The sequence below is a fragment of the Pteronotus mesoamericanus genome, unplaced genomic scaffold, assembly GCF_021234165.1.
Source record: "Pteronotus mesoamericanus isolate MK-2021 breed Mesoamerican mustached bat unplaced genomic scaffold, CSHL_Meso_final scaffold_54, whole genome shotgun sequence".
NCBI lineage: Eukaryota > Metazoa > Chordata > Mammalia > Chiroptera > Mormoopidae > Pteronotus > Pteronotus mesoamericanus.
In genome coordinates this window covers 30,538,137-30,563,580 of record NW_026555321.1, presented here as the reverse complement: position 1 = coordinate 30,563,580, position 25,444 = coordinate 30,538,137, and the positions used below count along the sequence as shown (strand labels likewise).

The 25,444-nt window shown below is 40.5% G+C and overlaps 1 pseudogene; it reads left to right on the top strand.

Moving 5' to 3' along the window:
• The first annotated feature begins 24,086 nt into the window (after positions 1-24,086).
• Positions 24,087-24,496, top strand: LOC129087961 (60S ribosomal protein L22-like; annotated as a pseudogene).
• The last annotated feature ends 948 nt before the right edge of the window (positions 24,497-25,444 follow it).

Sequence of the window (25,444 nt, the reverse complement as noted above, 5' to 3'; positions counted from 1 at the left end):
TGCAGTAAGTTCCTCATAGTTTCCCTGTAGTTTTTGATAATTCTCTCTGAGCTCACTGAGCTCATTGAGTTTCCTTAGAACTGTTGTTTTGAACTCAATATCTAATAGTTTACTTGCCTCTATTTCATTTTGTTCTCTTTGTGGGGATTCCTCCTTTCCCTTCCACTGGGGGGTTTTTCTTTGTCTTCCCATTATTTGTGAATTTGTGAGACTCTCCTTTTTTGCTTCTGCTTCTTAAATTGATCTGTCTTGATTTCCTGGCTTTGTGGTGTGAACTTCTCTGATAGGAGACTACTGTTTGTTCTTTCTGGATCTGCCTCTGATGTTGTCAGATGTTGACCCTGTCTGACCTTAGGCAATCTGTTCGAGACTTCCAAGAATCTACTGTGTGTGGTTGTCTCCTTCAGCTGATAATCTAGTCACTCTGCACTCAGCAGGCCAGCTTAGATACCACAGGGCAGGGCAGAGTCCCTCCTGGGAGTGGCATTATTGGGTCCGCTCACGTTGCTGTCACTCAAGGGAGTGATCTGCCTGAGCCAGATGGCTACTGCAGTATGGGGGAGGAGTCAACACCTGGATCCCAGCAGCTACTTTCTCCGTTCTCTTCCCAAAGCCTCCATCTTCAGTCTCTCCTCAAGTGTCTCTAGACCACTCTGTGTCCCCTTTAACCAGGGATCTATCTGTGGCTGCCACTCTGTACACAGCAGTCAGGTTTTAGCACTACCTGGCCAGGGCAGAGTCCCTCCTGGGGGCAGGGCTATTGTGTCCTCTCATGCTGCTGCCACTTAGGGGAGTGGCCTACCTGAGAACATGGCTGCTGCCATATGGCATTGAGTCAGCACCGGGATCCCTCCATCTACTCTTTCAGTTCTCTCCCCAGAGCCTCCTTCCCTAGTCTCTCCTCAGGCATCTCCAGTCCACTCTGCCCCCACCTTTGCTGAAGACCAGGGTAAGTGGCTGCAAATAAAAATTTATGCATTGGACCTTTAAATGGCTCTTTGTGTCTCCAGCCACCTGTCTCTGGCAGAGAGCAACCCTGCTACTTTTTGCACCTGGCTGTTATCTGTGTACTTTTTGGGCTCTGGAGCTGTAGGCTGGAGAGTCCCACTTATAGTTTAGATCCTGCTCTTCTCAGGGTGATCCAACTGGCTGTTTCAATATCCTTCTGATGCTGCCACCTGTGGGTGCCCTGCCCCCCTTCTCACATCCTACTGCACTTCTTACCAGTTAGGTTGTGCTAAAGCTGATTCTTCTGTCTGTCCAAGGTATAAGACTCTTCTCTTGCTATTGTTCAGTTGTTTGTTCCAGGTGATTTCTCCACAATTTAGTTGTAATTCCAGATTGGTCCTGGGAGGAGGTCAGTGTGACTTCCACTCACCCCTTCACCATCTTGATTCTCTCCTAATAATACTAAATTTTAAACATCCTTGTAGAAACCTTACAATTTCCTTAAAATATATTTGTAATCCCCAGTTTCAGAAATCATGACAAAGTAGTTAGAGGCATAAGTTTTGGAGTTAAAAAAAGAATTTTGGTTTTGAATCCTCACCCAACCCTTTAACAGTCTTGGGATCTTGAACAGGTTATTTAATCTCCCTGAGTTTTAATTTTCTTCCCTTTAAATTGGAACAATAATACCCATATTTTAGGAGAGTTGTATTAAACAAGGTGATTGTTTGCCTATTTAATACATGGTACTAAGTATTGTTACTGATGTCCTAATTGACATTCACATTGGTTAACATGTGTCCCAGTTCATATAACCAGTCAGTCATAGAGACAAAACTGGAACCCAGATCCTTTCAATACCTAACTGTTTGTTTTCAGTATTGTCTGTGCTGAGCAGTATGAGACCCCCAGGGGCAGCTGCCTACCTTTTAGGGTTGTATTGATGAGGAGCTTCTGTTTCTGAGGGATTTACACTCTGCAAGAGATCATTCAGTCCAAAGGTTGATTTCATTGACAATCCTTCTAAAAATAAAAAATTAAAAAAATAAATCACATTATTTCCCTATTTGAAAACTCCTGTCCAGTTCCTCTATTCCTTATACTTGTGGTTCTCCAAATGGGGTCCCCTGATTAGCAGGGACTTGTTAGAAAGGCACTAGCAAATCCTCAGTCCCCATCCCAAACATCCTCAATCAGAAACTCTAGCAAGGGAGGGGGTGGAGGAGGGGACAAAATCTGCATTTTAACAAGCCCCATACATGATCCTGATGCATGCGAAAGTTTGAGAACTACTGCTTTATAGGACCAAGTCCAAACTCCTTAACACAGCATTCAAGCCTCTTCCTGTCCTGGTCCAAGCCTACTTTTCTAAGGGCTTCTCCTGACACTCCTGAAAACACCTTATGCTCTAAACAACACCATTAGACGTTACTCTCTATTTTAAACATGACTGGTCCTTTTATGCTTTGGTACATGCAGTGCAGTTCCCTCTGCTGGGCATTTCTTCAAAAGGTCTCTATCTCTGTGAAGCCTTCCCTGATTGTGTCAAGGCTGGATTTGTAGTTCTGCATCTTTTATGTCATACTTCCGTTACACATACAGGTAGATACCACAATGTGTTGTCACTAACTGGTTACATGCTTACTTCCCCATCTAGATTACAAGATCTGTGTATTTGAGACTGTTGGTTACCAAAGGTTGTCCACTCTCTTCTGGTCCCAACAAGAGAATTCCAATTTCCCAGCTCCCTTGCAGACAGGAGTGGTCAATGAGATGCAATCAGAAGCTGATGAATGCACCTCCCTGGAGAGTTCCCTAATGGGGTTTGGGGAGCTTGCTGATTCAGCTGGCAGGTCCCCTGCTGCCTGTCCTTGCTCCCTCCCTCCCTCCATCTCTCCCTCCCTCCCTCCCTTCCATTCCAACTGAGCTCCAACATCCACCTTGCAACTGGGAGGTAAGCTTGAGGATGGGAGACAAGTGCTAAGGATGATGGAGCAAAAGATAGTAGGAGCCTGAGACATCGGTGATATTGTAAGGCCATTGCACCAACTCTGGACCTTTGTCCCAGTCTTCAGGTTACATGATACTGAACTAGATCCCATTCCTATTAGAACCATTGTTGTTTCCTCACCCCCTCCCCAGGATCTAACAATGCAGCTTCTCAAAGGCAGGACTGTCTCATTAATTGCTGAATCTATAGTGCCTGGCATGGTGCCTGACCCATAGCAGATGCTTAATAAATACATGTGAAAGGAATGAAAAAATAAATCCTTATTCTTTCTGCTGCAGAAGGAATCAGAGTTCATATACTGGGCCTAAAATTGCCTTCCTGGAGACTCTGGGAAACCACATCAGGTTTTAAAAAAGGACCAGATCTTTTAAATTTTATTTTAAATTAAAATGTCATATTTTTACTTAAACCAGGATAATATTATCTTACCATTGGACAGAAAATACGTGCTACATGAAGACATGTGCCACTCCTATTTAAAATCCCTCTGTAGTTCCTCACAGCTCTTAAAGTCCCAAATCCCTAAGTGTTTTCTGGCTTTCCACTGATTTGTAAATTTTTATAGTGATAATTGCAGATCCACACATCACTGAAATAAATAATAAATAGAGGCCCTGACTGGTTTGGCTCAGGTGGTTGGGTGTTGTCCCATGGAGGGAAGAGTTGCCAGTTCAATTCCCATTAAGGGCACCTGCCTGCGTTACAGGGCAGTCCCTGGTTCAGGATGTGTGAGAGTCAATAGATTGATATTTCTCTGTCACATAGACATTTCTCTCTCTTTCTTTCTCCCTCTCTTCTCTTCTCTTTAAAATAAATAAATAAAATCTTTACTAATAATACCAATGATAAAGAGCGATCTCCTGTACCCTTAACCCAGTTTCCTCCAATGCTAACATCTTATAAAACTATTGTACAATAGCAGAACCAGTACATTGACATTGATACAATCCACCAGTCTTGTTCAGAGTTCCCAGTTTTATTTGTATTCATTTATGTGTATGTGCGCATGTGTGTTTAGTTCTATAACATCTTATTATGTGTGTAGGTCCATGCATCCACCTCCACAGTCAAGATATTATATCCATCTTTATAACCATACTCACCTCCTTCCCACTGTGACCTTTCCCCAGTCCTTGGCAACCACCAATTTGTTCTCCATTTCTGAAATTTTATCTTTTCAAAATGTTATATAAATGGAATAACATAGTATGTACTCTTTGGGGATTGGCTTATTTCACTTGGCATAATTCTCTAAAGATCCATCCAAGTTATTATGTGTATCAATAATCCATTCCTTTTATTGCTGAATAATACTCCTTGGTATAGATGGACCATTTGCATGTTGAAGGACATCTGGACTATTTCCAAGGAGGGGCTATTATAAATAATAAAACTGCAATGAAGCCCTGGCTGGGTGGCTCAGTTTGTGAGAATGTCGTGCTGTGCACCAAAAGGTTTTGAGTTCAATCCCTGGTCGGGGCACATGCAGGGGGCAACCAATCTATGTTTCTCTCACATCAACGTTTCTGTCTCTCTCTAAAATCAGTGAATATATCCTCGGATGAGGATAAGAAAGAAAGAAGGAAAGGAAAGCTGCTATGAACATTCTTATACAAGTTTTTGTGTAAACATTTCCACTGCTTTTTGAATCCTTTCTATCACTGGGGAGTTACCTCCCTCATGAGTCCTGCTCTGTCAGACACAACCATGGGAGAGACTCTTCAGAAGTGAGCTGTATGAGGAAGGAGGCTCTCCAGAGAATCCATTTTAAGACAGAATGAGAGCAGAAAAAAAATACGGCTTTGGTGGGAAGCAGCTGTAATGGAGGTTTGAGTGTCTGTCACACAGTCAGTGAGCTCCAGTGACCACACTAGCAGGGTGATGGCAATGGGGTCCTTACTTGAAGTCTGGTGGGGTGGTATGGGCATTGTTTCTGGTCCCATGGCCTCCAAACCTCACTCTCTGGCCCGCTTGGAGATACAAACTACCTAATATTCTTTTACAAACTTATTTTCTGCTTAAGTAAGCTCACGTGCATTCTGTTGTTTGTTTAGACTCTAATCAATCTCCCTCTCCAGTTTCATGTTTAGCTATTCCTTACACTCGATGCTCCAGCTATCCAAAACTACTCAGTCTCCCAAATAAAATAGACTTGTATCATGTGCCTTTCTTTTATCGCACCTGTCATAAAGGGAACATTGCCTGTTTACTTATCTGTCTCTCTGTAGGAACTATAAACCTGATATCCCCAGTCACACTGCTATTGTCCTTAGTATATGCTAAATTAATATTCAGATAATTGCTTGTTTTTATCTTTGATGAGATAAGAACAACACTTGTGACCAGTACTTTTATGGTCACTTTGGCACTCTGAACTAAAGTTTCCTTATCTAGCCCTGGCTGATGTGGCTCAGTGGATTTAGTGCTGGCCTGTGAAGCAAAGTGTGGCAGGTTTGATTACCAGTCTAGGGCATATGCCTGGGTTGCAGGCCAGATCTCTGGTAGGGGGCGTTCAAGAGACAAACACACATTGATATTTCTTTCTCTTCTCCCTTCCTTCACCATCTAAAAATAAATAAATACATACATACATAAGTTTCCTTATTTATAAAGTGGAATAACACTACTAAAAGGACAGTTTAAAAATTAGTGATATCCACAACAAATAAACAAGAAAAACCCAATTAAAATACAAAGGACTTAAATAGATACTCTCCAAAGAAGATATTCAAATGTCAATAACCACAAGAAAAGATGCTTGACATCACTAATCATTAAATAAATGCAAATAAAAACCACAGTGAGCTACCACTTCATACTCATTAGGCTGGCTGCCATCCAGAAACCAGAAAACAGAAAGTGTTGGTGAGAATGTGGAAAAATTGGAAACTTAGTGCACTGTCAGTGGGAATGTAAAATGGTACAGCTGCTATAGAAAACAATACAGTGATTCCTCAAAAAATTAAAATAGAACCACCATAAGACTGAGCAATCCCATTCCTGGGTATATACCCAAAAGAACTGAAGCAGGGACTCAAAAATATATTTGTATACCCATATTCATAGCAGCATTATTTGCGATAATCAAATGGTAGAAGCACCCAGTTGTCCGCTGATGAATGAATGGATAAAGAAAATATGGTATAAAGAAAATATGGTATATACATACAATGGAATATTATTCAGCCTTAAATAAGAAGAAAATTCTGACATGTGCTACAACATGGATGAAACATGAGGAGACTATGTTCAAGGAGCCAGTCACAAAAAGACAAACACTGATTCCACTTATATGAGGCGCAAGAGTAGTCAAATTTATAGACAGAAAGTATAATGATGGTTGCCAGGGAATGAAGGAAGAGGGGAATAGGAAGTTAGTGTTTAATGGGTACATTTTGTTTTGCAAGATGAAAGAAGTTCTGTGGATGAATGGTGGTAATGGTAATATGACAATGTTAATGTACTTAATGCTACTGAACTTTATACTTAAAAATGGTTGAAATGATAAATTTTATGTTATATATACTTTATTGTAAATTTTTAAAATAATGGGGATATAAGTCTTTTAAATCATTATTTTATTTTTAATTTTTTTAATCCTCACTCAAAGACATTTTTTTCATTGTGTTTAGAGAGAGAGGAAGGGGGAGAGAGAGAGAGAGAGAAACATGAACTGGTTGCCTTCTCACATGCGCCTTAATGGGGGATCAAACCTATAACCTGGGCATGTGCCCTAAACGGGAGCTGAACCTGTAACCTTCTGGTCTACAGGACAATGCTCCAACTGTCTGAGCCACACCAGCCAGGGTTCTTTTACTGCAAATTTTAAAAAAATTAGTAATAAACCAAATGAGCTGCCATTTCATATATGCTAAAATGGCTAAAACAATATTAAGTGTTGGCAAAGATGTGAAGCAATTGAAATTCTCATTACAGAAACTGTTAGGTACTTTTATAAATATTTAAAAATTTAAACATACATGTATACCTATGAAGTGAATGCAATTCTACAGCTAGATATGTTCTCAACAGGAATGAAATGTTCCAAAAAGATGTGTAAACATATGTCAGAGCAGCTTTATTTATAATCAAAAACTGTAAAGAAGCTAGATAAACAAATTGTGGTATAGTCATACAATGAAATACTACTCAGCAATAAATCAAATGAACTACTGATACATGCAATGACATAAATAAATCTCAAAAACATTATTCTGTGAAGAAAGCAGACACAAAAGATTAAATACTGTATGAAAAGACAAAGCCAATCTTTGGTGCTAGAAATGAGTTCAGTGGTTACCTGGAAGGTACTTCGGAGGGATTGACTGCAAAGAGGCATGATGGAACTTTCTTGAGTGGTGGAAATGGTTTATATCTTGATTGGTAGTTGCACGGGCATGCACATTTGTCAAAATCCTTGAGCTGCCCTGGCTGGTATGGCTCAGTGGATTGAGTGCTGGCTCGCTGGTTCGATTCCCAGTCAGGGCACATGCCTGGGTTGTGGGACATGTCCCTAGTTGGGGGCATGTGAGAGACAACCACATGTTGATGATTTTCTTCCTCTTTTTCCTTTCCTTCCTCATTCTTTAAAAAAAAAAAAGGCCTTGGACTGTACACTTAAAATAGATCTAAATTATACCTCAATAAAGTTGAAAAATGTTAGTAGGCCATAGATGAGAAGCACCTACTCAGTATTTACATTTCAAACACTACACTCTCACTCTTTGGTGTCAAAGAAATTAGAATGCCTCATGTTAATGTTACTTGAATTTTTGTACTTTTACATGCAGCAGTAACATGATAGAGAAAAAAAAGAACCAGAAAATGACATTTTTGAGAGCTCTCCCTTCTGTGGGTCATCTGGATGGTATGGTGGAGAGTGTGAGATTTGAACCTGTGGCAATCAATTTGCCTCCACAAGCAGAGCCTAGGGGGTGAGCTGCTTGACATTGTCACATAAGTATTATCGTTTGACCCTTAACACCTTTGGAAGATTTATTGCATTCATGTTTACAATTGAGCAAAGAGGCTCAGATCTGTTAAATAACTTTCTTGTCACACAGTTAATAAGTGGTGGAACTAGAATTTAAATTTAAACCTGTCTCCCAAGTCTTTTGACTACAAACCTGGAAACTGGAATCCTATATTTATAGGCCTTGGGTCCCAGCCACCAAAACCTGTTTCTTTTGTTTTGTAATGATTAGGGTCTCCCCAGAAAAGTCCCTGAATTCTGTGCAACTTTGACCTATGTAGGTAAGACACGGGGAAGCCAGCCCATTGTTACTATATTTCATCAGGATCTGCTGGCAGATATTTTTTCTCTTTCAGCAGTTTCTTTCTTTTTATTTACAGTTGTGTTCAGTGCAAATCACTTCCATAACAGAGAAGTTACCATGAATCGAAGCATAAATACACACACAACGTGCAATCTAAAACAGATGTACACCAATCAAATACGAAGGAAAACATACCCATAGTAGCTTGATCGGTTGTATCTGCTGTTCCCACATGTTTTCTAAAGATGGCAAGAATTGACTTTGGTTATTAAGACTATTGTGACCATGTTAGATACTGGAACATCTTAGTATGGCATGTGCCCAGGTGAACAGAAGCCTTCATGGAGTGTCTATTTCTAAAAAAGTTTCTCTGTATTGAGGCAGTTGTAAAACATCTACAGTTGAGCCTTGAACAACATAGGTTTGAACTGCACCGGTCCCCTTGTACGTGGATTTTTCTCAATAAATACTTGTACCGTTTTTGATTTGTAGTTGGGAGTTGGGAGTCTACAGATGCAGAAGGCCAACTATGTGCATTGATCTACTCCATTTTATATAAGGGACTTCAGCATCTGCAGATTTTGGTATCTGTGGAGGATCCTGAAACCAAACCCCAGCAGTTACGGAGGGACAATTGCTGTAGTTAACTTTTGCTGGAGTCAAAGGTTATACACAAATTTTCAACTGGAAAGCATCAGCACCCCAACCCCAGCATTGTTAATGTGTCAAATTCGCTTCACAGAATCAAGCTCTCCTTAGGCTTCAGACCCTCTTAGAGCCATGTTCTAACCCTCTGAAAATATTGGCTGATTGTGACATGTTCTGATTGTTTACCTTGATCTGGTGACAGAAGACTTTTGGCTTAGCTTCACATCCTAGTTCAATCAAATCACTTGAAGTTCTGGTTCACTCTCAGAAAAAAGCCCCGTTCACCATCAACTCACCAGATGCACAGGTTGACATACTAGTTCTATTGGTCAGGCCTCTTTTTCCTCCGTAAAAGGAACTGATTTACTTGTGGAACTATAGTGTCCAGAGGGAATTTGCTCAGATAGGGCTTGTTCCCAAAGATCCACCTGTCACTGAGGCCTCACTTACTTTCTCCCTTAGCTCTCTCTCCCATGGGACCTAGTTTGTCTGCAGGCTCCATGCTCTGCTTTCGTGGTAGCAATATGGCAGCCACAGATCCAGACCACATATATTACACCACAACATCCAGGGGGAGAGAAAGTGTCTTTTCCAGGAATTTCCAGAAGAAACTTTACTCAGGAGCCCAAGCAAGCATCTTCTTGGATGTCCTTGGCTGTGTACAGTCCTGAGCCAAACGCTGTGAGGGACAAATATATCACTGAGACCAGTAACCTCCTGCTCTGGTGGGTCGGTCCCCACAACCACAAGGTTGAGAATGTGGGAGAATGAATCCCCACAGGACCATCAGGGCAGTGTCAGTAGAAGATAGGGGTAGACTTTAGACAGGAACCAGCACACTTCCTCCTGAACAGCTTCTTCCATGCTTTGAACTGACCGACTCAGCCACAAAGAGTATCCAGCCTGGACGTTCAGCGCTTACATCACTAAAACTCCCTGCTACATTTGCCACTGTTGACCTTTCTTGAAATCCCCCACTCTAAATGTTCTCAACCCTAGCTGTCATCTGAGTACATCAAAGTGGAGAATTTTATACTTAACAGGGAATTCAGGTTAGATGGGTATGAGAGCAAGGCAGAGGGGTGGCATCTGTACCTTTACAAGGCTTCTTGAGTTGACTCTGATACAAGCAGCCTCAGCTGAGAAGCACTGCCCTAGGCTGATTGGACATCACCACCCCCTGGTCCTCTCCTTCATTCCTCAGGTTTTTACTGAGTGTGTACAACATGCCTGACACTCAGGTAGGTGCTGGGCATACAGAGATGAATGAGGCAGGTAAGCTCATTGGCCTTATGGAATTTATATTTTAGTGGGGGGTATGGAGAAAGGCAAATAAACAAGAAAGTGTTCCAAAGATTTCAGGTGATGCTACAAGCTATAAAGGAAATAAATGAGCAATAGGAAGAAGAGAGAGCTACCTTAGAGAGGATGGTCAAGAATGGTTGCCTTGCATTATTCAAAGTAGCCAAGATATGGAAACAACCTAAGGTCCATCAATGGATGAATAGATAAAGAAAATGTGGTATATGGACACAATTTGATGTTACTCAGCCTCTTAAAAGAAGGAAATCCTGCCATTTGTGATAATATGTATGGACCTGGAGGACATTATGCTAAATAAAATAAGCCAAACACAGAAGGACAAATAATGTGTGATTCCATCATATGAGTAATCTAAAATAGTCAAACCCATAGAAGTAGAGAGTAGAATGGTGATTGCCAGGGGCTGGAGGAGAGGGAATTGGGGAGGTGGTGGTCAAGAGTCTAAAGTTTCTATTGCGCAAGATGAATAATTTCTGGAGATCTATATAGAAAGCAGAGGGCCTATAGCTAACAATATTGTATTGCATATTTAAACTTTGCTATGAGGGTAGATCTTATGTTAAGTCTTACCACACACAAAATAATTAATAATAATAATAATAATAATAATAATAATAATAATAGACAGAGGAGGAGGCTTTGGGAGATGATGGATACATTTATGACCTGGGTGGTGGTGATGGTTTCACAGGTGTATACTTACCCCCAAACTCACTGAACTGTATCCATTAAATCCGCACAGCTTTTTCCATGTCAATCATACCTCAGTAAAGTGGTTAAACAAATAGCTGCCCTGGAAAGTAGTGAACATTAGAAGGAGCAGACCTAAAACAGGAATGTACTTGGTGCTCCTGAGGAAAGAGGAGAGTCATGCGTCTGATCTGAGTAAGGAAGGACAAAAGATGAGGGAATAAAATAGGCAGAGCCAGATCACACAAGGCCCTGTGGGCAGCATGAGTTCAGACTTTTTTTCAGTGCAACAGCAAGCCCACGTTTTTCTCAGATTCTTGTTTGTCTCTGTGTTTTTTTTTTTTGTGGGCTTTTTTTTCTTCCTGCACCTGCCCCTTAAGTGTTGCTGTTCCCCCAGCCTCTCTCCCTGGCCTCCTACTCTACTTGGGGGAATCTTGATTGCTCTTGGTTGACAGTGGAGATCTTTCTCCTGGGCCTCAGATGTCTAACACAATGTGCCCCTGCCACCTGTCCATCCCATAGGCTCCTCAAACTTGTGCAATGCCCTGCACCCCATCTTTACAGCTCCGTGAATAACACTACCTGCTACCCAGACATCCACCTAGAAATCTGAGTATCATTGTGAGTTCCTCCCTCTCTTTTACCTCCTACAGTCAATCAATGACCAATTTTTTAAACCTCATATATATTCTTAAATCACTCGTTACTCACACTACTCTACCTAATTCAGATGGCAGTCCTAACCAGATGACCACAGCTCCTCCATGGATAGCTGCAGTAACTCCCCGTATGTGTCCCCCACCCCAGTTCCATTCCCCTCTATTTTGCTGTTCTCGCTGAACTTGCTAAAATGTAAGTGTGATGAGGGTGAACCTGGGAAAGTCTGAACTCATGCCATCCCCACCCCCATCCTTCTTCTAGGCTTTGGCAGATGCCTGAATAACAAAAGGAAGCCTTGTGAATGGCATTCAGATAGAGGAGATAAGGCTCAGTGTAATAACATCAAGAAGATATGCCACTATCTCTTTTTGTTTGTTTAATAAATATTTTTAATTTATTATTTTTTGAGAGAAAGAGAGAAACATTGATTTGTTGTTCCACTTATTTATGCTTTCGTTTGTTGCTTCTTGTATGTGTCCTGACTGGAGACTGAACCTTCAACCTGATGTGTACCGGACGGTCAACACGAATGCTGCATCATGATGAACCCCTCCTCTCACTATTAAGGGGTCACTGTGCTACAAAAGCCCTCTACCCACACACCTCTCCCACCTTCTCTCTCACCTTGCCTGGAATGGACTTTTGCCCTCCTTTAAGTGTCTCCTCGCTCATGCTTCTCCAATATTACCTGCAATGATTTCACCTCATAAAACACACTCCCCTGCCCATCTTCTCGCTATTTATTGTCTTTTCATCTTTACGACAAATAGTAGATGTTTAAGTTATATAATAGGGGGGAAAAGCCATGTTTGGGCATCACACAGTTGTGGATTAAAATTCCAGCTTTACTGTTTACTCACTGTAACACTTTAGCAACCGTTTTTTTTCTCTCTTCTTATCAGTAAAATAGTGATGGTCACTTCTTGTAGGTCTTTCTAAGGATTAAATGAGCTTATTTAAAGCGCCTGGCACAGAGTAGGTACTTAATACATGTTAGCTCTCTTTCTTGCCTTGAGATAACTCAACAGGTGTTATAATTCTAGAGTCATTGAATAGCTGCTGTTCGTGGGATACTACTAACAGTGTCTGTTAGCATTGCTTTTCCTTTCTTTCTTGATCTCTCTTTAATACTTAACTTGAGTGCAATTCTAATTTATTATATATTGGAAGTGATGCGTCTTTCCATGCAGAGTAATATGCAGGAGCTATCATTTACTGGCTGTCTACTCTGTGCCTGACCTTCATTAGGTGCTTTCCAGATAGTCTCTTCATTAATATTCACAAACTCTTGGGGGTCAGCAGTATTAATCACTATCCTATACATGTTCAAATCAAGGTTTTATATCAGTATTCCAGATTCCAAAGCCCATATCTTTTTAAATATACCACACTTCTGGACAAGATGGCAGTGTAGGTAAATATGGTACTCACCTCCTCCAACAATCACATCAAAATTACAGTGAAAATACAAAACCACCATCATTCAGAACTGCCTGAAATCTGGCTGAATGGAAGACCTACAACTAGGGAATTAAAAAAGCCACACTGAGACAGGTAGGAGAGAGAGAGACACACAGAATGGGCTATTCCCCAGCCCACACCCACCTGTGGCAGATAAAAATTGAGAGGCATATCCCAGCTGCAGAAGTCCCCCATGAGAAGCTAGGGGTCCCAGCCCCACACCAGACTCCCCAACCCAGGGTTCCAGTGCCAGGGGGAGAATATCCCATAATTTATGACTATAAAGACCCGTGGGGATTGAGACTAGGGGTGGAGTCCTAGGCAGTTCCTCTTAAAGGGCACACACATGGACTTACTTGGACTCACACTCTCTGAGTTCCAACACTGAGACAGCAGCTTGAAAGGCACCAGAGATATATAGAGAGGAACTGAATTGCCAGGGCAAGAGCTACAAAGGGCAGCTTTCTCCCAGAGAGAAAGGCTGGCAGAAGCCATTGTTTCTTTGATGAACCCTCCCCGCAAAGGGCATATAGGTGGGTGCCATATCTGAATCTCCATCAACCAGGCTCACACTGTTTGCTGGCCCTGGTGATTCCCTGAGGCCTGGCCCTACCCAAGTTTTAGGCCCACCCAAGCTATTTATATAGGCTTTTCCATATGAATGCCTTTCTGGGCTCATAATTCAGATATTCCTAAAATCTCTCAAACAAGCAGCAGCTGGCTTGAGTATGCCCCATACATCTTGCTAAGCGATCCTAGGGCCAGCACTAGCAGCAGCCAACTGTGGTTCACAGCTTGACCTCCTTGGGGTATCTCCAAGCTCAGCACAAGAAGCAGCCATCTGCAGGTCACTTTATAGTTCATGCTGGGTGTCTCTGGGCAAAATGCAGGCAGTGGTTGACCTTGACCTGTCCTTCCTGGGAAGCCCCAGAGCCAGCTCACCCAGTGGACAGATTCAGACCATGTTGAAGCCACCCAACCACTTCCACAAACAACACACTCAAGGGGTGGTGTCAACAGGCACCAGAGCCTTGCTAAAGTAAGTGCTGCTCTGTGGGGTGAGCCCCTGCATAGCTGATCCTCCACAGTGGTCAGAGGTTGGTGGTCACAGTCAGTCCTTGCAGCTGGTTGGCCTGGGGTATATCCCTCCCCCTGAGATGCCATCAGCAATCAATACTCAACTACAAGAGGAGGGTATACACGGCCCACGTATTGGGGGCCAGGAACAATAGCACACCTCCTAGTGCTCAGCTTGGGTGACTGGGGAGGCTGTGCCACTGGATCTCACAGAACATCAACTACATTAGACCACTCTACCAAGCCTGGGAGACATAGCAGCTATACTTAATACATAGAAAAAAACAAAAGGAGGCTGCAAAAATGAGGAGACAAAGAAACAAAATGGAGACAAGCAACCTATCAGATGCAGGGTTCAAAACACTGGCTATAAGTATGCTCAATGAACTTAATAAGAACATCAACAGAATAAAAAAGGACTAGTCATAAATGAAGGATACACTAAGTAAAATGAATAATTTAAAGGAAATCAACAGTAGAGTAGATGAAACCAAGAATCAAATCAGCGATTCAGAATATAAGTAAGCAAAAAACATTTAAACAGAACAGCAAAAAGAAAAAAAGAGTCCAAAAACATCAGGATAATGTAAGGAGCCTCTGGGACTTCAATACATATAATATTCATATAATGGGGGTGCCCAAAGGAGAAGAGAGAGAGCAAAAAATTGAAAATCTCTTTGAAAAAAATAATGAAGAGCCCTGGCTGGTGTGGATCAGTTAATTGGAGCATTGTTTCATAAGCCAAAAAGGCTGTGGGTTTGATTCTCGGTCAGGGCACATGCCTAGGTTGCAAGTTTGGTCCCTGGTCGGGGCAAGTGTGAGAGGAAACTGATCGATTTTTCTCTCTCACATTGATGTTTCTTTCCCTTGCTCTCTCCTTTCCTTTCCCTCTCTCTCAAAGTCAAGGAGCATATACTTGGGTGAGGATAAAAAAAGTAATAATAATAAGAAGAAGAAAGAAAACTTCCCTAACTTGGTGAGTGAAATACACATACAAGTCCAGGAAGTGCAGAGAGTCCCAAACAAGATAAACCCAAAGAGGCCCACACCAAGCACATCATAATTAAAATGCCAAAGTTTAAAGACAAGAGAGAATCTTAAAAACAACAAGAGAAAAGCGGTTAGTTACCTACAAGGGAGCTCCCATAAAGACTGTCAAATGATTTCTCAACAGAAACTTTGCAGGTGAGAAGAGATTGGCAAGAAATACTCAAAGTGATGAAAAGCAAGGACCTACAACCAATATTACTCTACCCAGCAAATTTATCACTTAGAATTGAAGCACAAATAAAGATCTTTCTAGACAAAAAAAAGCTAACGGGGTTCATCACCACCAAGCCAGTATTATATGAAATGTTAAATGGTCTTCTTCTTTAAGAAGAAGAAAAAATGATAAAAAGTATGAACAATAGCAATAAATACATATCTATCAGCAATTGAATCTAGAAAACAAAATAAATGAACAAGCAGAACAGAAACAGATTCATAGATACAGAAAACATTTTGACTGGTGCCAGATGGCAGCGGTGTCTGGGCGATGGGTGAAAAAGGTGAAGGGATTGAGAAGTACAAATTTGTTGTTACAGAATATTCATGGGGATGTAAAGTACAGCACAAGGAATATAGTCAATAATATTCTAATAGCTATGTATAGTGTCAGATGGTGGCAAGATTTATCAGGATGATCATTCAGTAAGTTATGTAATGTGCAATCACTGGGGTGTACACCCAAAACTAATATAATAATGTCAACTAATTGAAAAATAAAAATTATTTAAAAATGCAAAAGAAAGAAAACTACAATATAACAATAATAGCAATAGAGATAGTTAACATTTACTGATTACCTATTTCCTGGGAACTATTATACTCTGTACATATATTAATTAACCTCTGTAAACATTCTATGAAGTAGCTACTAGCATCAGTCCATTTTTAAGAGAAGAACTGAAGTATAAAGAGGCTAAATAACTTGCCCCGATCACTAAAAGCTGAATGTGTGTGTGTGTGTGTGTGTGTGTGTGAAAACATTACAATCATCAGTTTATCTTCTTTCTCCAATAAGCATAAGCTCATGATCGTAAGAGAAAGAGAACAAGTAGGAAAGTTTTAGAAACCTTGATGTGCTAGAGGGATGTTTGCTATTATGTTGAAATTAAATAGAGGGGAAATTCTGAGTGTACTCAGCATTTGAAAACAGCAAGCAAAAGTATTGTTCTGGAACTCTGCATGTAGAGTGGAGGTCATCACCTCATAAGGGCAGGCTAGATCCTGAGGGTCACATGGAGGGCAAAGGAACTGAAGGACACTGAAGTCTGTCACCCATCCCCGGAGACCTGTAGAATCATCAGCCTTACAAAGATGATTAGCAGCCAAGAGAGCAAGGACAGACTTCCAACCAGCAAACAGAGCCAACAACTTGCACAATCCCTAGGGAGTGTGTGACCATGATGTCACTTTGTTTATTCCCCACATGGGAAATCAGACCCCACTGGGGCTTGATTAACTGCCAGCCACAGAGAGCAAAATGACAATGCTTTTTAACTTATTCTTCTGATGATCAGGAGCTCCCAATCTAAAAGTCACTCTGAAGTAAATCACAGGGTTGTTTAATCTTTGCTCTGATTCTGCTATTTAGAAGCAATTCTGTGTCACTCCCCTTCAATCACTGGGCACATCGCCCTTTAAGTATAGTTTGAAAATCATTCATGTAGACAATGTGTATTCATTGAGAGTATGTTATATGTCTTCACTGAGTAGGTGCTCAGGATATGTTGGTGAGTAAAAATCATATGATCCCAGTAGATTAGGAACTGAGTCTAGCTCGGAAGGGGGACATTAAGAAACAATTAGAGTTCTAAAAGGAGTTTTCCAAGGAGATATGCAGACAGTCATGGGAGCATACAACAGGGGTCCCGACTCAGTCTCAGGAGGGCAGAGGATTCCTCCCTGCAGAACTGATGTCTTAATGGGGCAAAGAGGTGGAGTAGGAGTGAGGCAGATAGAAGGAAAGAACTGCATTATGAAGGCAGGAGACAGCAAAGTCCAAGGCCTGGAGACAATTCCAATTGCGTGAAGAATAGAGAGCAATAGGGAGAGCAATATAAGGAGAGGTAGGATGGCTTGGTCAGAGAGATCACACAGGACTCTGTTGGACAAGATAGGATATGAGGGGTTTCAGGGCTTTTTGTTTTTTAAGGGCAATGGAAACATTCAAGGATTTTAAGCAGGGAGCAACATCATCATATCTGCAGTGTGGGGAACGAATGGACCATCCTGGATGCTGTGTGGGTAATGGATGGAAGGGAGGCAAAAGAATAAATGGGCAGACCAAGCGACAATATGGGCAGAGAGCCGACAATAGCTGTGGAGGTAAGAAATAGAGGTATCTTGGACTGGGATTGCGGTGGTAGAGATGAAGCCAAGTAAATGAGTTTGAGAGATATTTAAGATCAAGAATTAACAAGATTTGGTAAGATGCAGAGTGTAATGATGGAAAAGCACTTATATTTCATCTTTCTCATAAAAATATTTGTCAAGGGATTCACCTGCATTATGCTCAATATTATTTTGTTCCCTTCTGTAGTAGGTGAAAGGAGTGATCACCCATTTAGGAGCTTATAGGTTGATCAATGGGGCTTCCATTCTTTTGGGAAACACTTATTAGGCATCTTTCATGTGTCAAATACTGCTCTAGGCACTGGTAATACAAACATAAATGTGACACAGTCTCTGTGTTGAAGTGCTATTATAGAAAGAGCATTGAAACAGGCAGAAATGGGTTCAAACTCCTGTATCACTACCTCCTGGGAAAATCTGATCGAACTACTTCAAACTTTGGAGCCTCAGTTTCCTTATTGTAACATGGAGATAAAAATACCTGACTGCCAGAGTTGGTATGTGAATTAATGAGAACGTGTATGAAAAACAAGAGCTTGCTCAATAAATATTCATTCCTCCCACCCCACCCCAGCTTCTCCACCGTCCAGGTTTAAGCATCTAGACAAAAACTGAATTCTATAATCAGGTTTAAGAAAGCATTCCTCAGTAGAAGAACCACAGAGAGATGAGGATTCTAATAATAATATTTCCAGAACATACAATTGTAGTCATTCTGGATGGGCAAGTTGCTGCCCTCTCTGGAAGCTTTTCAGTTTAAGGAGATATTACACCTTTATTGTCAAACAAAAAGATTGTTTTCCTTCCTATAATGCAAGCAATTGCCTATTCCTCTCCCCAAAGCTGGAACACTAGCCTACTGCCATTTCTGGCACTAACCCAACAGCTAGTGAGTATGCATTCCAAGTCATGAAAAGAGTTCCTTGTGGCACTCCTCTAATCCTAAAAGCAACTCAACATTTCCTCCTGAGTTTAACCACCAACTGAATTAGGAGCTTTCTTTACTTTTATTCCTTAACACTTTGTTGTCAATGATTTTACTTTTTCATTTCCAGTATTTGCTTCTTTTTAATATCCATTTTTTTCATTTCTTCCCATTTTTATTTTGATATTTTTTCAGTTCAGTGAGAAATTATTGACATGCCACTTTTATTTTGAAATCTATTCTCCTTTTATAAAAAAATAGATGCCATTTCTCCCTCTATTCCTGAGAGGACTGTAAACATAATCATTTAAAATGAGCTTCTGGTTGTTTTATTATTTTCATCATCAGGAGTGAATTCATCCTTTGATTGTTGATTTTGTTTGGCTCTGTGTTTTAGCATTGATTTTCCTTATAGACTTTGGGATTCTAATCTGCATAATCATTTCCCCCTTGACCACTCCAGTCTCTTTGCTGCATTCCTTCTTCCTTGTCCAGCAGTTTCCAGTCACCTCCACCAAGTCCCTCAGGCTCCTAGTTCAGAATTAAGTATGTTGGTGCCTTGGGCTCTCCACCCATATGGAGGAAATGCAAATCTAGGCACCAACTCACTGAAAAGCTTGCTCAGGTGTTGGCTTCACCATCTCAGAGATAACCTACCTTTTAAAGCTGTAATTCTAAATAGCTGACAGTTGCAGATTTCATAGCCTTCTTTCATAGGTGGAAGGCATATGTGTGCGTGTACAAGTATGTGTTTGTGTGTGTGCATGTGTATGACCAAAGAGAACACCCTTCTCCAGTCCCTGATTTCAAGCACAGGGTCTGATTCTGGCCTTTTACAGTGCTTGGTGCCCTTGCCATACCTGTCTGCTACACAAAAGCCCAATTCCTGGTCACCTCTGCCTGCTTTCCCACCCAGAGCCCACTAGCCCATTTATCATTCATGTATGTGTTTCTCTATAGAGATATGTTATATGCTATGTGTGTGTGTGTTTGTGTATTTACTGTGGCTATGTTTTTTCTCTTTTTTAATATTTTAATATTTTATCTATAATGTTATACATTTGGAGCAGGAGAAAGCCTCAAAGCATGACATTAGGACACCATCTTGACCAGAAGCCTCCCAGATGCTCGGCATATACCTCTGTTAGCCCACTTGTTACATGGTTTTGTAAGTGTTTACATTGTTGATTCCACGCTTGCCTGAAGTCATAGGTCAAATTGTAGAGACAGGATTTCAACCTCAGCCTACTGACTCTTATTTTGAACACTGAGGAATACAGCCCCATTCATTGCTCCATCACCAGTGCCTTGCACAAGGTCTGGCACAAAAAAATTAGTGCTTAGTTAATGTTTTTTAAGTGTCTTAACTTTAGACCCCCATTGCTGTCTTCTAGATTTATCATAATCCTTCTCCCTGCCCTCTAAGCTAACACACTGTCACTCTCTTAAGAAATACAAGATCAGTGAACACCTAATTCTTACTTATCCTTCCTTTCCTGTGCCCATGACAAATAACACAATCAGTCACAGAACTCTCTCTTAATGCCTTAACTTTGCTCCATGATTCTCCTTATCTTGTGCTTCAAGCACTCACTGTTAATTGATGAGCCTTTGCCCTCCCAGTATGGACACAAATTTCTCTTTTACCAATTGAAGGCCTTAAAGCTCTCAGAAGACAAAACATAGAAGTATTAATAAATTATTGATCTACTTCTACTTATCTGGAATTTTTACTTCCTACTCTAATTTGGTCATAAAATATGAAAAACAAACGTATTTAGGACTTCTGGTCAAGTTGGAGGCATAGATAAACAGGCTTCCCTCCTCGCGCAACCACAGCAAAAATTACAACTAGACTACAAAACAAATATCACACAGAATTGTCAGGAAATCGAGCTGTATTGAAGTCTGATGACAAAAGAATTAAAGAAGCCATATTCTTCCAGACGGATAGGAGGGGCACAGACGTGGAGGGGCGGAGAGGCACGGAGACAAGGAGATGCAGAACAAATGGTCTCACACCCACATGTGGTAGATAAAAATTGGGAGAGATACCTCAGGAGCAAGGGGATCTTAGCCACACAACAGACCACCCAGCCCAGGATTCCAGTGCCAGGAAGATAAATCCCATAACTTCTGGCTATAAAAACCAGTGGGGACTGGGGCAATGGAAGAAACCACAGGATTCTCAAAAGTCTCCTCTTAAAAGGCCCATAATGGATTTAGGATTTACAGAGAATCACTCACTCACTCCGGGCTTCAGGGCCAGAGCAACAACTGGAAGAGCACCAGTGGCAAACGGAGAGAAACTGAAGCGACTGGTAACAGAGTGAGTGCTGGGGGACAGCTTCTTCTTAAATAAAACTCCAGAGGCCAGGCAGCGGCATCGTCTCCTTTCTAAGCCACCCCCCCAACACAGCCACAGAGCAGAGGTACCATATCGAAGACTCCACCAACCTGGTTCACATGGGTTGCCCACCCTGGTAACTACCTAAGACTCCACTCCATCCAACTTTGCATCCCCTGCATCCAATGGTGCACTTTCCTACAATAGGCCACACTAAAGAGACAGGGAGACAAAGCAGCTCTACTGAATGCATAGAAACAAATACTATTTTGGGAGGGGGCCAAAATGAGGAGACAAAGAAATATGGACCAAATGAAAGAACAGAACAAAACTCCAGAAAAAGAAATAAACAAAATGGAAATCAGCAATCTCTCAGATGCAGAGTCCAAAACACTGGCTATTAGAATGCTCACAGAACTCACTGGGTACTTCAACAGCATAAAAAAGACCCAGGCAGAAATTAAGGTTAAACTAAGTGAAATAAAGAAAAATGTACAGAGAATCAACAGTGGAGGGGAGGAAGCCAAGAATCAAATCAACGATTTGGAACATAGGGAAGAAACAAACATTCAATCAGAACAGCAATAAGAAAAAAGAATCCAAAAAATTGAGGGTAGGCTAAGGAGACTCTAAGACAACTTTAAATGTACCAAAATTAGAATCATAGCGGTTCTGGAAGGAGAAAGAAAGAGCAAGAAATTGAAAACTTATTTGAAAAATAATGAAAGAAAACTTCCTTAATTTGGTGAAGGAAATAGACATCTAAGTTTAGGAAGCACAGAGAGTCCTAAACAAGATGGACACAAAGAGGACCACACCAAGACACATCATAATTAAAATGCCAAAGGTTAAAGATAAAGAAGGAATCTTAAAAGCAGCAAGAGAAAAGCAGATAGTTACCTACAAAGGAGTTCCTGTGAGACTTTCACCTGATTTCTCAAAAGAAACTTTTCAGGTGAGAAGGAACTGGCAAGCAGTATTCAAAGTGATGAAAAGCAAGGACCTACAACCTAGATGACTCTGTCCAACAAAGCTATCATTTGGAATCGAAGGGCAGATAAAGTGCTTCCCAGAGAAGGTAAAGCTAAAGGAGTTCATCATCACCAAACCATTATTATATGAAATATTCAAGGGACTTATTTAAGAAAAAGAAGAAAATCAAAACTATGAACATTAAGCCCTTGCTGGTGTGGCTCAGCAGATTGACTGCCGGCCTGTGAACCAAGAGGTCACTGGTTTGATTTCCAGTAGGGGCACATGCCTGGGTTGTGGGCCAGGTCCCCGGTGGGGGGCACGCAAGAGGCAGCCACACATTGATGTTTCTCTCCCTCTCTTCCTCCTTCCCTTTTCCTCTCTCTAAAAATAAATAAATAAAATCTTTAAAAAATACTATGAACATTAAAATGGCAATAAATTCACAGCTATCAATGACTGAATCTAAAAAAAAAACCAAAGCAAACAAGTAGAACAGAAACAGAGTCATAGATATGGAGATCATATAGAGGGTTACCAATTCGGAGGGGGAAGAGGGAGAACGAAGGAAAAGGTGCAGTGATCAAGAAGTGCATATTGACAGGTACAGAATAGGCAAGGGGATGTTAAGAACAGTATAGGAAATAGAGTAGCCAAAGAACTTATATTCATGACCCATGGACATGAACTAAGGGGTGGGGGGATTGCCAGAGGAATGGTGGATACCGGATGGAGGGGGGCAAAGGGAGAAAAATTGGGACAACTGTAATAACATAATCAATAACATATATTTTAAAAAGAAGGAAAACCCAACACATTTAGAAATAATATAATTCTGTGATCCTGTGTTATCGGTACATAGAATAGCCCATGACTGAGAACACTATCTATAGTTTTCTAAAATGTTACCTTCTATTTGAATAAAATTCATTTTCTCTTACTTAATTTCATACTAAACCAATGAAGTAGGTTTTACTGTTTATTTTTTACAGTTGAGGAAACTGAAACACAGAGAGGTTAAGTGACTTGGCTAATGTCACACGATAGCTAAGCTGCAGAACCTATACCAAAGCCCAGATCTTTTCATTTCTAATCTTTGTATTGCCTAGTATATCATCACTATTTTTACTGTTCTACTCTTTCTCTAAAACAATACTTTTCCAGTACTGGACACATAAAGATGACCTCCATAATTATTTTTTCTTTCAATGTTATCTTTGACTAATATAATAAAACTTTCACAAAATCACTGTTCTTTAAAATTTATTGCAGATCCTTATTTTTTGTGTATTTTTTGTTGTTGTTGCCTTTTCGTTTTTTACATTTCACAGGTTCAGCACTGTGTGTGCCTGAGGACTGGGACTGTTCTGTATCCTCAGTGAGATGTCAGGCCCTGACACATGTTTGCAGAACTGTTTCAAACAGTTATCCCCAAGGTTACACAACCTCAATGCTTAGGTGTGTGCTGAGTTTCCAAAGTCACATAATCTTACTCTTTAAAAAATAAAGATGAATGAGAAAATGCATAACCAAATTTAAGTTGTATATTAGCCTTTTCACATAAAAGACACCACAAATTGCACGTGTTTTAAAAAATAGCTTCTTAAATAGGTATCCTGAGTTTCAGCAAGGAAAATACAATTGTTGTGGGATCACGATTTGTGTGAAATGCTTCATGACTCAGTTAACCTCTAGCTGATCTCACAATGCAAACCTTAGCTGGTCTCATCCCTCCTGTGGTTTTTCCACACTGTTCATCGTTTTCATTTAAAATAATATTATCTTGAGCCTCCAATGTAACCAGGCCTTTGTTCTCTTCTGACTGTTCCTCTAGCAGAACTGACAATAGAAGTCTTTTCTCTGGCTCTGGTTAAGTGCAAACCCATTCTCAAGGGGACTCAAGGAGCTACTGGGCTCAAAGCTTTTACCACCTATCCTAGTCACCTACAAATATATGTCAGTGACAACAGTATATAAATCACCATCCTGGTATTATTATCATAATATCTACCACTTATTGAGTCCTTACTATAGGACAATATTCTACTGAGCCTTTTAGATGAATTAGCTATTCATGTAATTTTAACCTTCACAACAATTCTGTGGAATAGAATCTGCAATTTTCTTTCTACAGATAGTGAACTTGAGAGTCAAAGAAGTTAAGAAACTTATCCAATGCCATGGAGCTACAAGAGATGAAGACAGGATTCAAACCCAGGTCACATCTGGTTTTGAATCTTTGTGATACCCACATTAAATATTAAGTATATATAATGCACACACACACACACACACACACACACACACACAGAAATATAGAAATTGGTCCATTCTGTCTCAGCAGCCACCATGGTTCCTGTAAAAAAGCTTGTGGCAAAGGAGGCAACAAAAAGAAGCAGGTTTTGAAGTTCACCCTTAACTGTACCCTCCCTGTAGACGATGGAATCATGGATGCTGCCAATTTTGAGGAGTTTCTTCAGGAGAGAATCAAAGTCAACAGAAAAGCCAGGAACCTTGGTGGAGGGGTTGTAACCATTGAAAAAACAGTAAGATCACTGTAACTTCTGAGGTGTATTTTTTCAAAAGGTGTTTGAAATATCTCATCAAAAAAATTTGAAGAACAGTTTATGTGACTAGTTGTGCAAGGTTGCTAACAGTAAAGAGAGTTATTAATTGTGTTACTTCCAGATAAACCAGGATGAAGAAGAGGAGGAAGATGAGGATTAAAACTCATTTATCTGACATATTTTGTATGTGTTCTTGAATAAAACCTAGGGATGAAAGAAGAAGAGGAAGAAGAAGAAAAAGAAGAAGAAGAAGAAGGAGGAGGAGGAGGAGGAGGAGGAGGAGAAGAAGAAGGAGAAGAAGAAGGAGAAGAAGAAGGAGAAGAAGGAGGAGGAGGAGGAAGAGGAGGGAGAGGAGGAGGAGGAAGTTGAGTTGCATTTGAATATTATCATATTTTGAATATTTATTTAAACATTGCTTAATTATTTTATAGTTTCCTTTTCACATTTTGGAGCCAATAAATATTTCTGGTGCATCCAACACTTTGGTCAGCTCTGGAAAAATTCATAGGGTCTATGAGCTAGACCTGTGGTTTCTAACAAGTAAAAAATGTCATCAAATTAAAACAGCATTTAAGGAACATGTTGATCTGGGAAATTCTTATTTTGGGGGACAAGGAATAGGAAAGAGTTAGAGTATGTTTTTAAATTTTTAGATACTCATTTTAGATACTCATGCCATTGTAATAAACAATAGAAAGCAATCCCATGTACCTTTTACCCAGCTTCTCCCAAGGGTAACATCTTGCAAAACTATAGTACAATTTCCCAACCAGGATATTGACTTGATAGAATTCACAGATTTTAGCTTTTTCAATGTGGCATACTTTCTTTTATAACACATGTAATCCACAAAATTAACCCATTTAAAGTACACAGTTCAATGATTTTAGCATATTCACAGTTGTACAACCATTGCAACTACCTAATTCCAAGACATTTTTGTCACCCCCAAAAAGAAACTCCCTACCCATTAGCAGTTACTGCTCATTTCTTTCCCCACCCCTATCCTCACTAAAAATAAACCACCACTATTCTATTTCCTGTCTCTATGATTTGCTTATTCTGGACATTTAATATAAGTGTAATCATATGTATGTTGCCTTTTGTGCCTGGCTTCTTTCACTGAACATAATATTTTCA